Raw genomic sequence first — 16,207 nt, forward strand, 5'->3', positions numbered from 1 at the left:
AATGCATAATTTAAACTCCACTGTCCTTTAACTCAGCGTTTGTAAATAATTAAAAAAGAACTAAAAATCCTTCTACATTTATAAAGCTGCCCCCCCTTTTCTACTGCAAAACAACAAAGACTTTTCAATCAAGAATTTATTTATTCTTTAAATCTGAAAGTAAAAGCTGTATAAAAGATGAGGAGAAACTGATTTACAAGATAAAACAATTAGCTCTGGGATATGTACATTAAGACTAATAAATTTCACATCATATTTTAAAGGAGTCGAGAAGGAATACCACATATATTAGACTTTATTGAAGTTCTATTGAAACATTCAATTAAGAGCATCTTATGAAGGTAAGTTATGCAGTCACTAAAATTAAGATGTGAAAAACAGGATTAGAGAGCTGCATCTCTCGAAGAGACTATACACGTTAATAATCCACCCCTTTTCCTACACATAAGATAACATCTCCAATCTGGCTATTTCTGTAATTGCTCCGGTTTTATTAAAAATTTGGGTTGTGCAGGAGAAACACAAATGGATTCCACAGTAAAAAATACTAAAATAATATACTGCATTCCCTTTTAATCCAAAATCATGTATCTCAATGCTTCTTATTAAAATCTTTTTTTTCTGTGCAGACAGATGAAAATGCATTTTAAGACTCAAACAAGTCTGTGTAAAAACAGCTCGAACCCATCAATCTCCCAGTTGGTTCTTAAAAGAAGCTAAACATTCACCAAGCTGTTCCAACCAGACGTGACTGGCAGATCCTTTTTGGGAATGAGGTCTCAAGATGCAACCCTGCTTCCATTCAGATTCATAGCTTTAATAACACAACTTCAGTGCAGGATCAGGCAGTTGGGCAGTCATTTAATTTGATTTACAATAGAGTGCTAATACATGGTTTTTCTGGAAACACAGTCACTGTTTTCTCCAATTTTTCTGCTCTATAGGTTTTACATCAAAGCATTCCTGCTCATTTTGTTTCTGTATCTCCACGCTGCCGGTAGGGAGCTGCCCAGTTCTCCTGTTTTCCTTCGGCAGAACTGATTCGTGAACTAGCATGAGGCTTCAGCTGCCTCAGCCATCATCCTTCTAAAAGATTTATGGCAAACACATCGCATACCAAGGTATAAATCCGGCAAATGGCTACTAGACATAATTTTCTGTCCACAGCCACACAATTCAAAGTAAAACAGATAATGGTACAGCTGTGGCTAGCGTTACTAGTAGCCCTGCCAAAATTGTGCTACATTGCCACCCATTTTTTCCAGGCACTTCACTCTCATTTTTGGGGCGTGAATTAGGTGATCTTTCAATATTACTTTGTTTGTGGCAACTTGTGATGCTAAATAGTCCTTCGACATACAAGGATAAATGGGTATCATTAAGATTAAGCTCTACTTACATTTTCTTCAACAACAAATTGCTTTACATTCCTTTACTTTTTATTCCTTCAAGATGAAATTCTTCTAGGTGTCCGGTCTGGGCCATTGGACTCATTAAGAAGAGAAAACCCAGGAAGGGTGGGGAGTTTGATCAAGGACTTCGTGCTTTGGAAAATCCTCTGTTATGTATCTCTTAAAGAAAATTTATGCTACTGAAAACATAAAACCTCCTACTCTCTTTGCTCCCGGGAAGTTAACACAAAGTAAACCACCTCTGAAAATAATCTCCTACTCAAGAAACTTCAGGGTGACAGGGAGAGAGAGGGGGGTTATTGTGAGCCCTAAATAAGACAGGTTGGTTCTATAAGCCATGTGGGGAAGGACAAGCTAAAATTAAATGACCTTTGGTAGGGATACCTCACCTACAACAGCAAGTCATGATCTGATCTTCCTAATTCTCCTGCTCTGCTGTTGCAGGTCATGGTCCATCAGAAGCTACTATTTCTGCTAGGATGGGTGCAGGGCAGACAGTGCCCTTGTAACTCCCCGGGATGAACTGCCAGGGAGACCTGCCCGGGGTCTTTGCCGGTAATACCCCTGGAGAGGCAGCATGTTCCCTGCTGAACTTGCTGTGGCTTTCAGCAGAAGTAAAGGGAGTTTTAGCTGTTCTTTGTACAAGCACCACCTCCAGAAGACAAACAGACCCTTGGTTTGCTATAATAAAGCTTCAATTAGAACATAAATCTATAAATATCTAACAGTGCAGATCAAAATGGCCAACTTTGGTCATGAGTATCGATCAGAGTGAGAGAAGAGTCAAAACAGGACCAAACATCTACCTTAAAAAAAATAAAATTAGAAGTGGTATACTTTCCACACAACAGGTAGAGATCTAAATAATCTTTGTTGTAAATCCAAAATCTCCTTTCCTACCCTTAGCATGTTTTTTGGAGTAACCCACAGCATGGTTTTTGGAGTAACTGTTAGCTTCAGACAAGCACTGACGGTACACCAGACTATCCAGACCTTATTAGAAGAAAGCACAGAGCATAATCTTGTTTTTTACATTTATTGATGATTCTGTGCCAAATCCAAGCATAGATACCATGCTGATTCCCTTAAAATTATTAAGTCATTAAGAAAGTTGAGTCATTAAGCAAGACCCTCCACCCAACACCTACCCAACAGCCTCAGAAAGGGCCAGAGTTTGTGAGATTAAGATGCTTTGAGAGGAGATATAAAGGTGGACTAGATGATTGTTGCAGGTCCCTTCTACTCTAAATAAACAATTAAATAAACATGTATATACACATATAGATATATGCACATCTCTCCCATTGTACTATTGAAATGTGGATGCTATTAAAATGTTCATCTCTGCTTGTTTCTAAAGAAAGTCCAAACTCTATCTACTGAGGAAGAAAAACAAGAGGTAAAAGCTAACAGACTAGCTGAGGATCTGCTTTTCTAATGCTGCATTTGATTAATTATGTGATTTATTTTCAATGACTGGTTCAATCAATCCTGATCAAATTAACAAAGACAATGATCAGAAATACCAGACTAAAACACAATACAAATGATTTGGTTCCAGGGGATCCAATCAAATGAAACAGGATTAAATTAACCGGTGATCGGATTAAGCAGAAGTTGCTGTATAAAGTCAGAAATGTATCAGTACTTTGGGCCATTTGCTGTGCCTGTAAGTTGCCATTTCCAGCTCTTCCTAGAGCTCTCAATAAACTTTAAACAAAATTGTTTTTCCTAGGTATCACAAGTGTAATGTGGAAATAACAAAACCACCACCACCAACTACACCACCACCACCAACTACTGCTACTACTATTTCACAGTACCACAGTATCTGGGGCTCTGCCACAGTAGGCACCCTCTAAAAAACCAGACACCCTATACACCCTGCTGTAGCAGTCTGTACCTGAAAGAGTTTACAGTCTATGTGCATGACACAGAGATCAAAAGGTGACAGAATATCAGGATACAATCAAAAAGACAGAAAATCCCATTTAATTCTACAATGTTAGCAAAGCACAAAGATGAAAAAGCTACTGTTCAACAAGAAGCCTTAATGAAAGTTGCCAGTGATATAGCTGGAAATGTAGTTCTTACCTAAAAATCAAAGTAAATACAAGCATCACAGGAAAAGTACTTCCATTTGCTGTGGACTGACCTAAACCTTGAGCAGCCAACAAGGTCCTACAGCACTGAACAGAGATGTACCTTCAAATGCCTTGAGCTCACACGGGTTCAGCTGGACCCATTAGTAACCAGCTGCAACGGGACTTTGAGTCCAAAGCTGGGCAAAGGAAAGGCTGGGGACATCAGAAGTCAGCTCATTTGGAACTAAATAGAAAAACGTAAATGCTGAGAGTCAGAGTGAAACCAAACTCAATTCCTGCCCTTTTTTTCCACTAAGAGAATCGCTTAAAAGATAAACTTGAAGGATGTGGAGAGGTATTCCTAAGGACTTCTAATAAAGCTGCTTTAAGATGTCTGCGGGCAGTTCTGCTTGCGAAGCCTATCCCCGCATGCTGCAGTGGGATGAGGAAGGACACTGGACTGGTGGATGCACCACTCGTGTGGCAGTGGTCCTCAGTAACACAAGACAGGGGAAAGTACAGAGCCACCACTCACGCTGTGCATAGTAGGGGCTAATTCAGAGGGGTTTTCCCAGCTTTCCAAAAAAAGAAAAGGAGTGTGCCTGTAATCTGAACAAAGGCCAAAGCACATGTAAACAGGTCAGATCCAAACCAACTGTCCCACCCACCTTGTGTCTCTTATAGAAGCAGTCAGGAGTCATATGGGATGACTCCTTCCCTATCACTCAATTTCTAGGCATATGTTGCCCAGTAATTGTAAGCGGACATCATGGCCACCCTGTGAATGGGTGACTGTCCTCACAGGATTTAGTCCCTTGTGATCACCCTAGGACACGCACGTAGGGAACAGACCAAGCTAAGGATCTGGGCAATCGATAACTGATCTCTGGTCTTTGTCCCAAATGAAACCACTGAGACATCAGAGTGACTTCTGATGGTCGGCAAGCTCGAGGTTCACCCACAGGATGTGGTTTGTATGGCCATGGCCATGTGTCCTATCCTTGCAGCTCACCGTTTGCACCACAGGTATTGATAGTGAAGGACCATCCCTGTATGACTGAATGTTTGATGAGCTGCTTTACTTACTGAGCTTGAGAAAGTATTTAGAGAAACATTCCTCTCTCCTTTCCCACAACTAAAAGACTTAATATTTTATCTTTGTTTTCAGCTAGCATGGTGAGTATATTTTAAAGCACCAGGTCTCTCCAGCCAAAAGACATCTGGCATTATGATTAAGAATGCATTATTTTTTCTCTTCCCCTTAAAGAGTATCTTATTTGTATGTGTGGATGGTGTGGTTTAACCCGTCAGGCAGCTAAACACCACACAGCTGTTCACTCCCTCCCTCCCAGTGGGATGAGGGAGAAAATTGCCATTAAAAAAAAAAAAAAAAAAAAAAAAGGTAAAACTCGAGGGTTGAGATAAAGACAGTTTAATAGGAAAGAAAAGGAAGGGAAAATAAATAATAATAATAATAATAATACACAAAACAAGTGATGCACAATGCAATTGCTCACCACCCACTTACTGATGCCCAGCTAGTTCCTGAGCTGCAGCCACCACCCTCCTGACCAACTCCCCCCAGGTTTTTTTTTGGTCAGCATGATGTCATATGGTATGGAATATCGTTTTGGCCAGCTGGGGTTAGCTGTCCTGGCTGTGTCCTCTCCCGGCTTCTTGTGCACCCCCAGCCTCCTTGCTGGTGCGGCGGTGTGAGATGTTGAAAAGTCCTTGACTTAGTGTAAGCACTGCTTAGCAACGACTAAAACTTCAGTGTGTTATCAACACTATTCTCATCCTGAATCCAAAATACAGCACTACACCAGCTACTAGGAAGAAAATTAACTCTATCCCAGCCGAAACCAGGACAGTGGGCTTTTTCTCATGCTCTGTCTTGCTACATTTTTTTTTCAGTCTCATTGCAATTTTTTTTTCATGAGTATTCTCAGTTTCATTTTCTTACTTTATTTTCCCATGTCTTTATCTCTCTCCTCACCCTTTCTATCATGCTCTCTCCTAAGTGAAATGAGAACCCAATTATACCCCTGTTAGAATTGAAGTTTCAAATCCATCATGTGCTAGTGGGTTCAAAATTAGGCAAATAAATTCCCTCAACCCTACAAATTAAATTGAGTCTTTGCATATGTTCTTTTAAGAGCACAAAGATGTCAAGTATTCACCCAGCTGTCACAAAATATGATGAGCAGGCACTTTGTATTCATATAGATTTTCTAAATCGTTTGTCAGATTTAACAGAAATGCTAATGGATCCAAAAGTAAATTCTAATCTATCCTAAATATCTGGTTATTATTTGTATTACAGTAGGACTTAGAATTGTCAGTTGAGGATCACGGCACCATCTTAATGCACTTTGCACACAAAGATCATTTGGATGATGTGCAGGTATTATTTTGCACTTTCTCAAATTTTATCTCATTATTTTAACCAATACGCTCCTCATAGATATATTCAAGTTCATTTAAGAATAAAAGTACCATCAGCTTGTAAGCATCATTAGCTAATGCGTCTGCTATTGAAACCCAGGTCTTAAATTTGTTAAAGCCAGCAACTGTCTCTGAAGTGTTGATTTTGAAGGAAAAAAGTAATCATGAAGGTCAGACTTTGCTCATGCTTCATTTTGATCAAAGCTCATGATGGAAGTGGGGCTGAACAAGATTGGCTTCAGCATATGGATGGGAAATTGCACAGAGCTGCCGATGCTGGTAGGTTGGACATTACACAGCGCACCTGTAACTGGTCTGTGTAGGTCCATCATGTCCCAAACACATAGGATTCGTTGCCCTGGCACTAAACGCCTGTACAATATTTCTCCTGTGGCCAGTCCAACACATTCAGGGAACCTGTGATGTGATGAACACATCCTGGAGAGTTGTTCTCTATGTATTACCCTGGCTGTTTGTCTTAAAAACTATTAGGGCATCGCTTAAAGCAGGAGGGCAGCAGATCCTGGCTGTCAGTAATAATCCACTGCCAAAATCAATACCATTGGCAAGCTTGCTTCATGGATATTTACGATCAAAGAGCACATTTTCCAAGAATGTATTGTCAGTCCCATTGTCTTGGCCCAATTTAAACTCCAGTAATTACATTTCTGCCTGCCTAATATGCCCCTGCCACTTTGAGGAGATGTGGGAGCTCTCCCATCCAGCCTCACGTTGCTTCATGGCATCATGGCCATGTTCAGCCCCAAACCACACACAACTTAGCAGTGGGCACAGCTTTCCCTGTGTATATTGTGCACGGGATTTACTACCTGAACAGCTTTGTGATTCTTGAAGAGGTGAAAAGTGTAAGATATTGTCGTTGCTGTTATTTAAAAAATTACTTATCTGCCTCTGGAACTAGTCATCTTGAGACATCTTTTAATTTCCTTCTCTTTCATGAGTAAATTTGTACTTTTAAATTATTTACCAAAGGTTGAGCTAGGTAGGTCTCAGTTTGTATTTTTTTTATTTCACTAATAAAAGTAAAATATCTATAAAATGTGACTGTCTACAGCTTTTCAATACCCAGCTTCAGGGAGTTCAAGCCCTTTCAGATCCAGCCAGGAGAGCTAACTCCACTGGCAAACTAAAAATCTGCCTTTCTCAGTGGAATAAAACTCCTGTTTACAGCTGTATAGGGCATAAAATGGGAGGTTTTAAACTTGTGACATTTTCACGTCTGGAAAAGCTGTCACACGCCCAGCACAGCATCTTACCTCGAGCTGTAAGCCCAGGGGCATTAGTAGCATTAGCCCAACTGTAAGAGTACCGGAGGGAAAGAGTGGTATAACCAAAACACTTTTAAAACCTCCCAAAATCTTTCCTATATTCAGAAGACAGAAGTTTCCCCAATGGGAAGGAACTCCTATTTCTAGCTGTACGTGCTTGCAATCTTACTTCTCAAAAACTTCTTGGTAGTGCTCAACTGATCGACTCCTGCCTGTCGGAAATCCTGGCTCACATTATTTTGGGAGAGCTCTCTGAATGCACAGAGTGAGAGAAAGCTATGGTTTTTTGATTTTTTTAAAAATTATTATTTTAGTTTTAAAAATTAAGCAACCATTGGAAGCTTCTCTGAGCCAGAAACTGGTCGAATCAACCCTGTAAACATGGTTTTGTGGGCAAAGGAAGGTGTGCTAAACACAAGTCATCGTCAACTGCCTTCATCTGCGTTCCCTGTACTCCTCCCGCTTCCCAAAGGGACCATTTGGGAGTGTTTAAACAACTGCAATTTTAAATAGACACCGTTGAGCATATTTTGTATTAAAATGTAAAAAGAATGCCAAACAAAACAAGCCCAGCCAAAAAAAAAAAAAGAACCAGAAAACTATGCATATGAGAAAGACTAATAAAGTATGAGTGCATGAATGTATCCTGGAGCATTTGCATGTGTCAGAGGGAGTGGAAAGGAGGTGAGTAGAATCCGATGAGAAAATACAAGATGAGACACAAAGTGACAGAAAAAAGCATCAGTTCGGGAAGAAGGAAGCAGGCAGGGAAAAGACTGTCTTGCAGATAAGCAAAGACTCTGTGTACAACATGGGGGGAATTTTTAAACGCTGAGCTTTTACCTACTAACATCAATAGGGTTATTATAACTAACTCAGTAAGATCTAGGGGCAGCAGTTAAACGGTGTAATACAGGTACCTAATTTAGGTGTCATGCCTACTTCTCTCCACCGGCTCTGTTAGAAACTGGAGTCTGGCAGCCCTGGATAACAAGTGGTCTAAATTACTCATCACTCTCCGGAAGGTAGGAGCCATTGTAAACTCTCTGACTATGCCCCCGTGTGCACTGCAGCAGAACCAGAGTGAAAGAAGAAAAAAAAATGACAAAGAACATCATCCAGCTATATTACAAGCAGAAGAAAGAAATTCAGGAACTCTATGAAGAAGATGATGACCTAAACCAAAGAAGATGGGATACTGGAGGTTAAATTATCTGTGCAGAAAGTTTAATGTAAAAAAGATTCAAAAGAAAATACAGTCTATGTAGCTGCAGCCTGGTGCATCTGAAGGGAAAAAAGCACAAAAAACCAAACCAAAATCAAACCCAAAACCCTAAACTAAACTAAAGAAAAGGGAGTGCATAGGAAGGAGAGAGATTTTTTGTTTTGGAGTATCTAGTTCCTAATTTAATCTTAATCCACTCTGACATTTATCCTCATGGATAATTCAGTATACAAATCCAGGGCAGAAAAAGAATCTATAAAAATAATAAAATAAGACCTGCTTGCAAGGGCAGTATCAGTAAAAATTGCCCTTGGGTAAAAATAGTTCCTGCTGCTTTGTGTCCTGCTCAGCTTCAGGTGATGCACCAATATCCCAGGAACTACTTCTTTTTCCCTTGTGCAATCATTTGTGGCTCCCATCCAGCCTCTGATTATGCTAATTGTATTTGATGGAATTTGTATGTACTCTCCTTTGCTCTCGTCTCATCTGAACATACACAAGATGCATTTTTAACTTTTAACTCTTCAAAAATAAATAAATAACATAACTTTCTCCCCAAGGTTGTGTAAAAGTCAACCTTATTACTAGTTCTAAACAGCAAATATACAGCCTTTATTACTAGCAAAACAAATAACCCTTTCTATATTAATACACTGCAACAAAGCTTTTAGTTAGTGTGAGAGGAATGTCATAATGTAGGAGTTTGCATAACACAGTCAGATCATGTCACCTAGACACAATTTCGTTTGCATTAAATTAAATCCACCATCACAGGAAGTGCAACTTTTAATAAAAAGATACAGTCAAGTTGACTAGATCAAGAGCCTACATCATTTTGAGACAGACACTCTAAACAAGAGAGACAGGGAACTGTTGTAAAACCATTCCCAAGGGTTAGCAATAAAACCCAGGACTTACATTCCTGAATAAATGGCTTTTTTCTTTTTTCCCTTTTAGAAGTGTTCTTGACCAAGTAACTAGACATCAAAACCCACCTGATTTTGGTGAGACAAAACCAGATGACCTTAACGGCCTCAATCCAGGTTCCTTGACTGTCTTTGAGGTCCCCAAACGCAGGGGTGACTGAGTTATTTCATACTTCATGGAGATCCTCTGAACCTCTAAATTATTCTTTAATTCTACTAACTGGCAGCTAAAGAGAAATGTAATTGCAAGAGTAAAGGACTTGCTTCCCATCCTAAATCAAAACAAGACTGGCTTTTCATCCTTTATTTAAGTGAATTTTAGTGAAAACTGCCCGACGGACAGCCCCGTGCACCACAGTTCTGCCCTTCCCCAGCTAAAGCCTCCCATCACTCGTGTCCCTCCCCAGGACGCTCACCTCCCAGAGCACCTCATGGGAGGGACCCTCCACGCTGACCACCACAGCAGGCAATGCCTCCCAGGGCCAGCTTGTCAAGGGTATTCAGGTGTCTTAATAACACAGACGGGCACCAAAGGGATTTCCAAAAGTGCTGAAGCAGAGACGGCACTTGGTTTCTGCTGAAATCCAGAGAGATGGAGTTAGGATGCAAGCCTGAAAATCCAGAGGCATCTGAAGGTACACATGGTACCGGCTTGTGCAGCAGCAGCAGGGTCAGGCTCTGACCAGCCCTTCTGAAACAAAACTGAACTCTTCCAAATGCAGCAGTGCCAACTGAAATGGCTGAGGAAGGCTCAAGGTACATGTGTGAGGGAGAGGGACACTGCGCATTTGTGTAAGGGACAGAAAGCCCCTGCTTTGGTCACACAGGTCCTGTTTAGATGCCAAACAGCCTCCCTTTTGAAACATGAGAGTTTCTTAGCAAAGAGTTGAAGAGGGAAAGAAGAGCGGGCTGCCTAGTCATGTGCCAATATAGCCAGAGGGGGTTTGGGGCACACTCCCTTTCACCTCCCAGTCCCAATGTAGATGTACGCACCCACGTTTTGGTGGTGACATCTGAAAGAGGCAACAGTGAGCCATTACCCTGAGCTCACTGCTACCTGTCCTGGAGCTTTCTCCAAGTAACATTTTGATTTATTTCCAGGCATTTGAACTGCTGGTGCACATCACTGGTGTAAATATGAGAAGCTGGGTTCCCTGCCACCCACTATTTTGGACCCGGATAAGAGCAGTCAGCCCTTCTGCGATGGGCTCTTTGAGCCGTTTGCTGGGAGTGAGAGCTCTCTACATGTGAGTGCAGACGAGAAGACGCTGCCTGCCGTGTGTATCTATCTGCTGGTGAGTTGGCTCTTTTCCTCAGCTTCTGTTTCTTCATTCTCCATCCTTGTGCAATGAACTGGCTGCAAACTGCTATTCTTTCAAGGGTGGCCACACATCACTAGTAAAATGTATATTATTTATTTGGAGATCACTCTGAAAGTAAGGCTATTAAAAAAAAGGGAAAAATAGATCCTTCAAAGCTCTTGGCATCCCTGACATACTCTTAAAACACAATACTACAGGAGTTACAAAACATAAATAATCCATAATAACAGAAACACTTCTCTCCACCTTGTGTCTGCTACTACATAAATTCTTTGTGATTCTTCAGGCACAGTTGTTATATACGTGCAAATTTTAATTAAGGGAAAACTTGGCTGAATACTAGACAAAATTATTTGTTGTATAGTATATTTGAAAAGCAATGCATCATTCTAATAGATTATTCAATGGATATTTGAAACCTTCAATAGAAGTGTTTAGGTAATGCAAAAAAAAAAAGATTAATTGAATAATTTATTTGATGGACAACAGTATTATTCATCAAGTACATTATTCAACTAATAGTATTCAACCAGTACTAATTAAAAGCAGAGAAGCACTTACTTTCAAGCACAACTCATTCAAGTCCCAGTTTTGGCTCCATTAAGAAAACAGGATTTTGCAGGGCAATGTCTCAGTGCGAGTGTAGATGGCCCAGATACTGTTCATGCTAAAGGAGCTATATCCTGCATCACAGTGTCCTTGACCAAATATATCTGCAGGACTGTGGTAGGATTTGCACCTCTTAACGAACTGCTTGCCTGTACTGGGGCTGGATTTGAGCATCCTCAACCATGAGGGTATTTTAGCACATGGAATAGATTAAACGAGTATATCTAATTTGTAACCTGCAGGGGGGATCCAACTTGCTAACTGCTCCAACACTACTCTTGCCTGGGACCTTCCAGATATGAGAAAGAAAGAATCTGGCATCTGCTTTGCTACTTGGTTTCCCAAGTGTTTTGCAAACCCTCTTCCATCCCGTGACTAACACTCATCGTTACCTGATAAAGGTAGAACTGTTTCCTTACCCAGCCTGGTGATGCACCATGCCTACGTCCCATCATGTTGCAGGACCACGTGTGCAAGCCAAAGAACATCAGACACATTACTTACGCAAGCTGTCGTGCCATCAGGCATGCACCCAGCAGAGGCTACTCAGCTTTGCCCTGGGACAAGCCAGTGAAACCACCTGTGCTTCAGACACAACAGCTTCTTACGCTACATTAGCACAAACATTTTAACATTTTTTATTTAGCAAGGAACAATGAAAAACATTAGGCTTTAAGAGAAGAAGTTGACAACAGATGAGTCCAATCCATCAAGGGAAAAGACAAGACCAAGTAATGACCTCCTAGCAGCACACAAGAGTGGAGAAATGCTCATTATCAGACGGTGACATACAGCTCACCCAGTCACCCTCCCCACAGACGGGAAAACCACCATCGGAATAAAACCAGCTTCATGATCGTGGCAGAAGGCACATTTAACATAGCCTGCACATGACAAAGAATAAATATCATGCTAGGACTTTATAGACATAATAAACCCTTGTTAAGTTCCTGTCAAATATACCGTGGAAAAGGCAGCTGTAATGGTTAGCAAATAAAGACCCTCTTAAAGTTTAGTAAGCTTTAAAAATATTTTACTATTTAACCAAAAATGTCTCCCCTATTTTGAGGAGATTCTAGGATATTTTTCAGGGAATAAAGTTCAAAACAGTAAAATAAGAGTTTGGATGACACTGATTAAATATTAACTGAAACTATTTTGCTACTTTAATTTATGCTACTATTTTAAGCAGTGTTTCTTTTAATGATTCAAGACACATTTCCACTCTAATCCCCTACTCCTGTTTGGAAGGAAACAGATGCATGTGATGAAATGCAATACAGATGATAAATTCATGCCACTTGAAAAGTGGCAAATGACATTTACTGGTCTCTCAGTTCCCATTTCATGATTGATATAGAACTATAAACAAGAAAATAAGTACTGTTAAAAATCTTTCTATACAGTGGCAAGTAGGGTTTTAATGGTGGTTTGCCTGTGCTTATTAACAAGCCATGGCAATTGCTGCACACTGATCAGTAACTGCGTAAGAGCTCAGCCTACTGTAGAAGTCCTGAGTCTATGTACTTTCAATTTTAGAGCATAACCATCATACGCTCCACAAACCAATGAAATTTCTAATAATACAAACCAATGATGTGTTAAATTGAGACACTTCTAGCTTGAATGCCAAAAACTTCACTATGATTTAAAGGATCTGTGCTTACCTTTCTCTATCAATTTACTGTTAATTTGCTACTGTTGGAGCAATTTACAAAAAGAAAAAAAAAAAAAGGTAATATTTTATTTAATTTCTAATACCAATCCTGGTCATTTCAAATATACACTCAAATGCCATTTATTGTACAAAACGCAATATAGTAATTCAAGAGGAGTAAGAGATGGCATGAGAAGTGTTTTGAGGGGGAGCAGGCAAAAAGAAATCAGTTTGCAAAGTATCTGCATTTAGAAATAGGTGGCAATCCTCACTACTTGCCTTAGAAGAGGTAGAAGCATTAACAAAATTTTAAGTCATAAATGTTTGCCTATTTCAACTGTACCAAGCATCACATTTATTATTTATTATACGGTTTTGCTACTGTGCTGGTTATCATCATATTGTAGCTTTACATATAGTCTGTATCAAACAACATGAGAATGTCCTACAAATGTGGGGTTTTTCTAAATGTGCCTTCCACCATATTTCACCCCAACTCCTCAAGACAGCACCTAACCATTTATTTATGATTCTGCACTTTATACCAAAATCAGACATACAGCAAGTTTTTTTTTTCTTCTTAGTATCCTATTCCCACTTTCTACTCGGATACAAAGATAAATTGTAATGACCTTGCATGAATCATACTGACGTCACTCAGTCTAGTCCGTGGAATAATTATGAAAGCACTTTTCGATCTCTGCCTCCTGGGGCTCTGTAACAGTCCCTTAAAATCTTTGCCACATCTTTCTACTCTCCAACAGGCTTCTGGGGCAAATACAAAGTCAGAGCTTGAAAGAGAATGGAAACTGGTCAGAGTGAATTCAGGCACTTATAACATTTAAAATTGGCTTTGCAATTAAACTATTGCTTAGCTGGGTTACATGTGGCCTTCAGCAAATCAGGATACACTGAAACCACTATAATTCTTTTTGCGGCAGTTATACTGCTACGCAATTTGAGAAATTTCGAGCTTTGCTACTAGACAACAGCAGAGCATAGCTCAGGTCAAACTGATCCCTAGTAGAAACTTTGTGAAACGCAGCAGCTCTACCAAGTATAGATCTGCTCCTCAGAGTTCAGGTACGAGGTTAGAAATTGATAAGTTAATTGTCCAACATCAGGACCTGCAGCAAAAGCAGTTGCAACAATTAAATGTTAACTTTATATACCAGGGGAAAGCAGGAAAGATACCTCGCCCGTCAGTATCTCCTACTGACCTTCAGTGGGCTGGATATCATCACGCTCAGACTACCTTGTTCTGTGCCAAATTCAGTGCACAGTGGAGAGAAAGGTTAACCAGACAAAGATCTCAGACCTCATTCGTGAGTAGAAGGTGCTAACCACTCAGTTTGCCTTATGGACATGCTATTTAACAACCTGCCCTGGCACACTGTTTGCTCCATCTATCCCACCCATCCCCTGCACTGCTGGAAACCCCATTAAAGCAACAGAGTTTACTGCAAGAAGGTATCTGTAAGCACGACGACCCTAGACGCAAAAGGAGTACAGAAGAAACTTTAAAATAGCACCTGTATTGTCAGAAAATCAGTGTTAAGAGTGTAACATTGAACCACTGGGCTACTGTAGCTGTTTTTAAACCATTTTTGTCCTGTGGTTTATAAAAACACTGCATAATTTAAGTTGGAAGGGTCATCTAGAGGCCATCTGGACCAACCCCTTGCTCAAAATAGGGCCAAATTCAAAGTTAGAGCAGGTTGCTCGGGGCTCTGCCAAGTGGAGTCTGGAATATCTCCAAGGATGGAGATGCTACACTTTCTCTAGGCAACTTGCTCCAATGTTTGATTACCTCTTTTTGTTCTTAATACCTAATTGGAATTTCCTTTGCTGCAACTTGTGTCTGTTGCCTCTTTTCCTTCCGCTGTGCTCCTCTGAGAAGAGTCTGGCTCTGCCTGCTCTTTACTGTCCCATAGGTAGCTACACACAGCAAGAAGAGCTTTCTCTTATTAAGGCTGAACAAAACTCAGCCTTCTGAGCTTTTCCTCCTATGCCACGTGCTCCCTAAACAATTTAGTGGCCCTTCCCTGGACTCACTCTGGTATGTCCATGTGTTTCTTGTACTGGACTATCCAAAACTAGACACGAGTGCTGAACAGAGAGGAAGCATCACTTTGCTGGACCTGCTGGCTACCCTCCCATTAATGAATACACCAGTATGCAGTTCACTTCAACTTCCAGAGGAACACATTGATGGCTTGACATGCAATTTGTCCTCAGGCCTTTTTCTGCAGAGCTGACCCCTAAGGAACCCCCAGGAATCAGTCACTGGCTTCATGCCATGATCACAACCCTTCAAGACTGCTAGTCCAGTCAATTTTCCACGCATCTTATAGTATACCTACTCAAAGTATATCTCCAATTTGGAAATACACCTCCGATTTGCATATAAAGGTACTATGGGAGACTGTCAAAAGCCTCGCTTAGGTCAAAGTGAATGACCTTCACTGCTCTCTCCTTGTCTGGTCCCATGGACTGGTATATGCCCAGGTGACTAAGTGACCCCTAGCCCAATCTTCTTCTATCATTGGTAGGTAGTACTTTAGTCCACCCCAAACTCTGCCACTAAGAAGGGAGCTGGAGAGATCTGAGAACAGACCATCCTTGGATGAGACAATAGCTATCCATGCTCCAAGAGTATGTTGCTCTGTGGGAGTTTCTTGGGGAAAATTTAAGATCAGGTTGGGCCTGATGAGCTCCCTGATTTCTAAGGACATAACACCTGTTTATAGAGATACAAAATATTGGTGTTTATTTCTAAAGAAAGGCACTACCATCTGCTGCCTGCTGAAGAGAAATAAGCGCTACGGGACACCCAGGACCTCAATTCTTTCAGCGAATCACTTGAGGATAAGGTAAATTGATGAAAGCTCTTTGTCACTTGGTGAAGTCTATGCTATGGGCAACGTGGGCCCCGAGGCATAAAGTTCCCATATGCTTTTCATCAATACTGTGCCGTTCCTTTGGCAACAGTAAGGCCCATGCCAATGGGACACTTGGGGAAAGCGGGCTCAGGACTGAGTGGATGCAGTGAGGGAAATCTGAGCAGGAAAAAAGGCATAACAGGCTCTTAAAACTGAGGTAATTTGTGGCTGTAAATTTGACAGATGAGTTGCATTTTAGGTGAACTTATCTGACGTTTCATGAGTTTTAGATGTTCCACAATTTCATTGAAGGCTCCCCTGCTCCTTTCAAAAGGAGACACAATTCAGTTCTCTGT

The 16,207-nt window shown here is 40.7% G+C and overlaps 1 protein-coding gene across 5 annotated transcripts in view; it reads right to left on the minus strand.

Annotated features, from left to right (window-relative positions):
* KLHL29 (kelch like family member 29) overlaps window positions 1–16,207 on the minus strand; it is a 409,152-nt gene that overhangs the window by 151,859 nt on the left and 241,086 nt on the right. The gene's annotated exons all lie outside the window — the stretch shown is intronic.

The sequence above is a fragment of the Grus americana genome, chromosome 3, assembly GCF_028858705.1.
Source record: "Grus americana isolate bGruAme1 chromosome 3, bGruAme1.mat, whole genome shotgun sequence".
Taxonomy (NCBI): Eukaryota; Metazoa; Chordata; class Aves; order Gruiformes; family Gruidae; genus Grus; species Grus americana.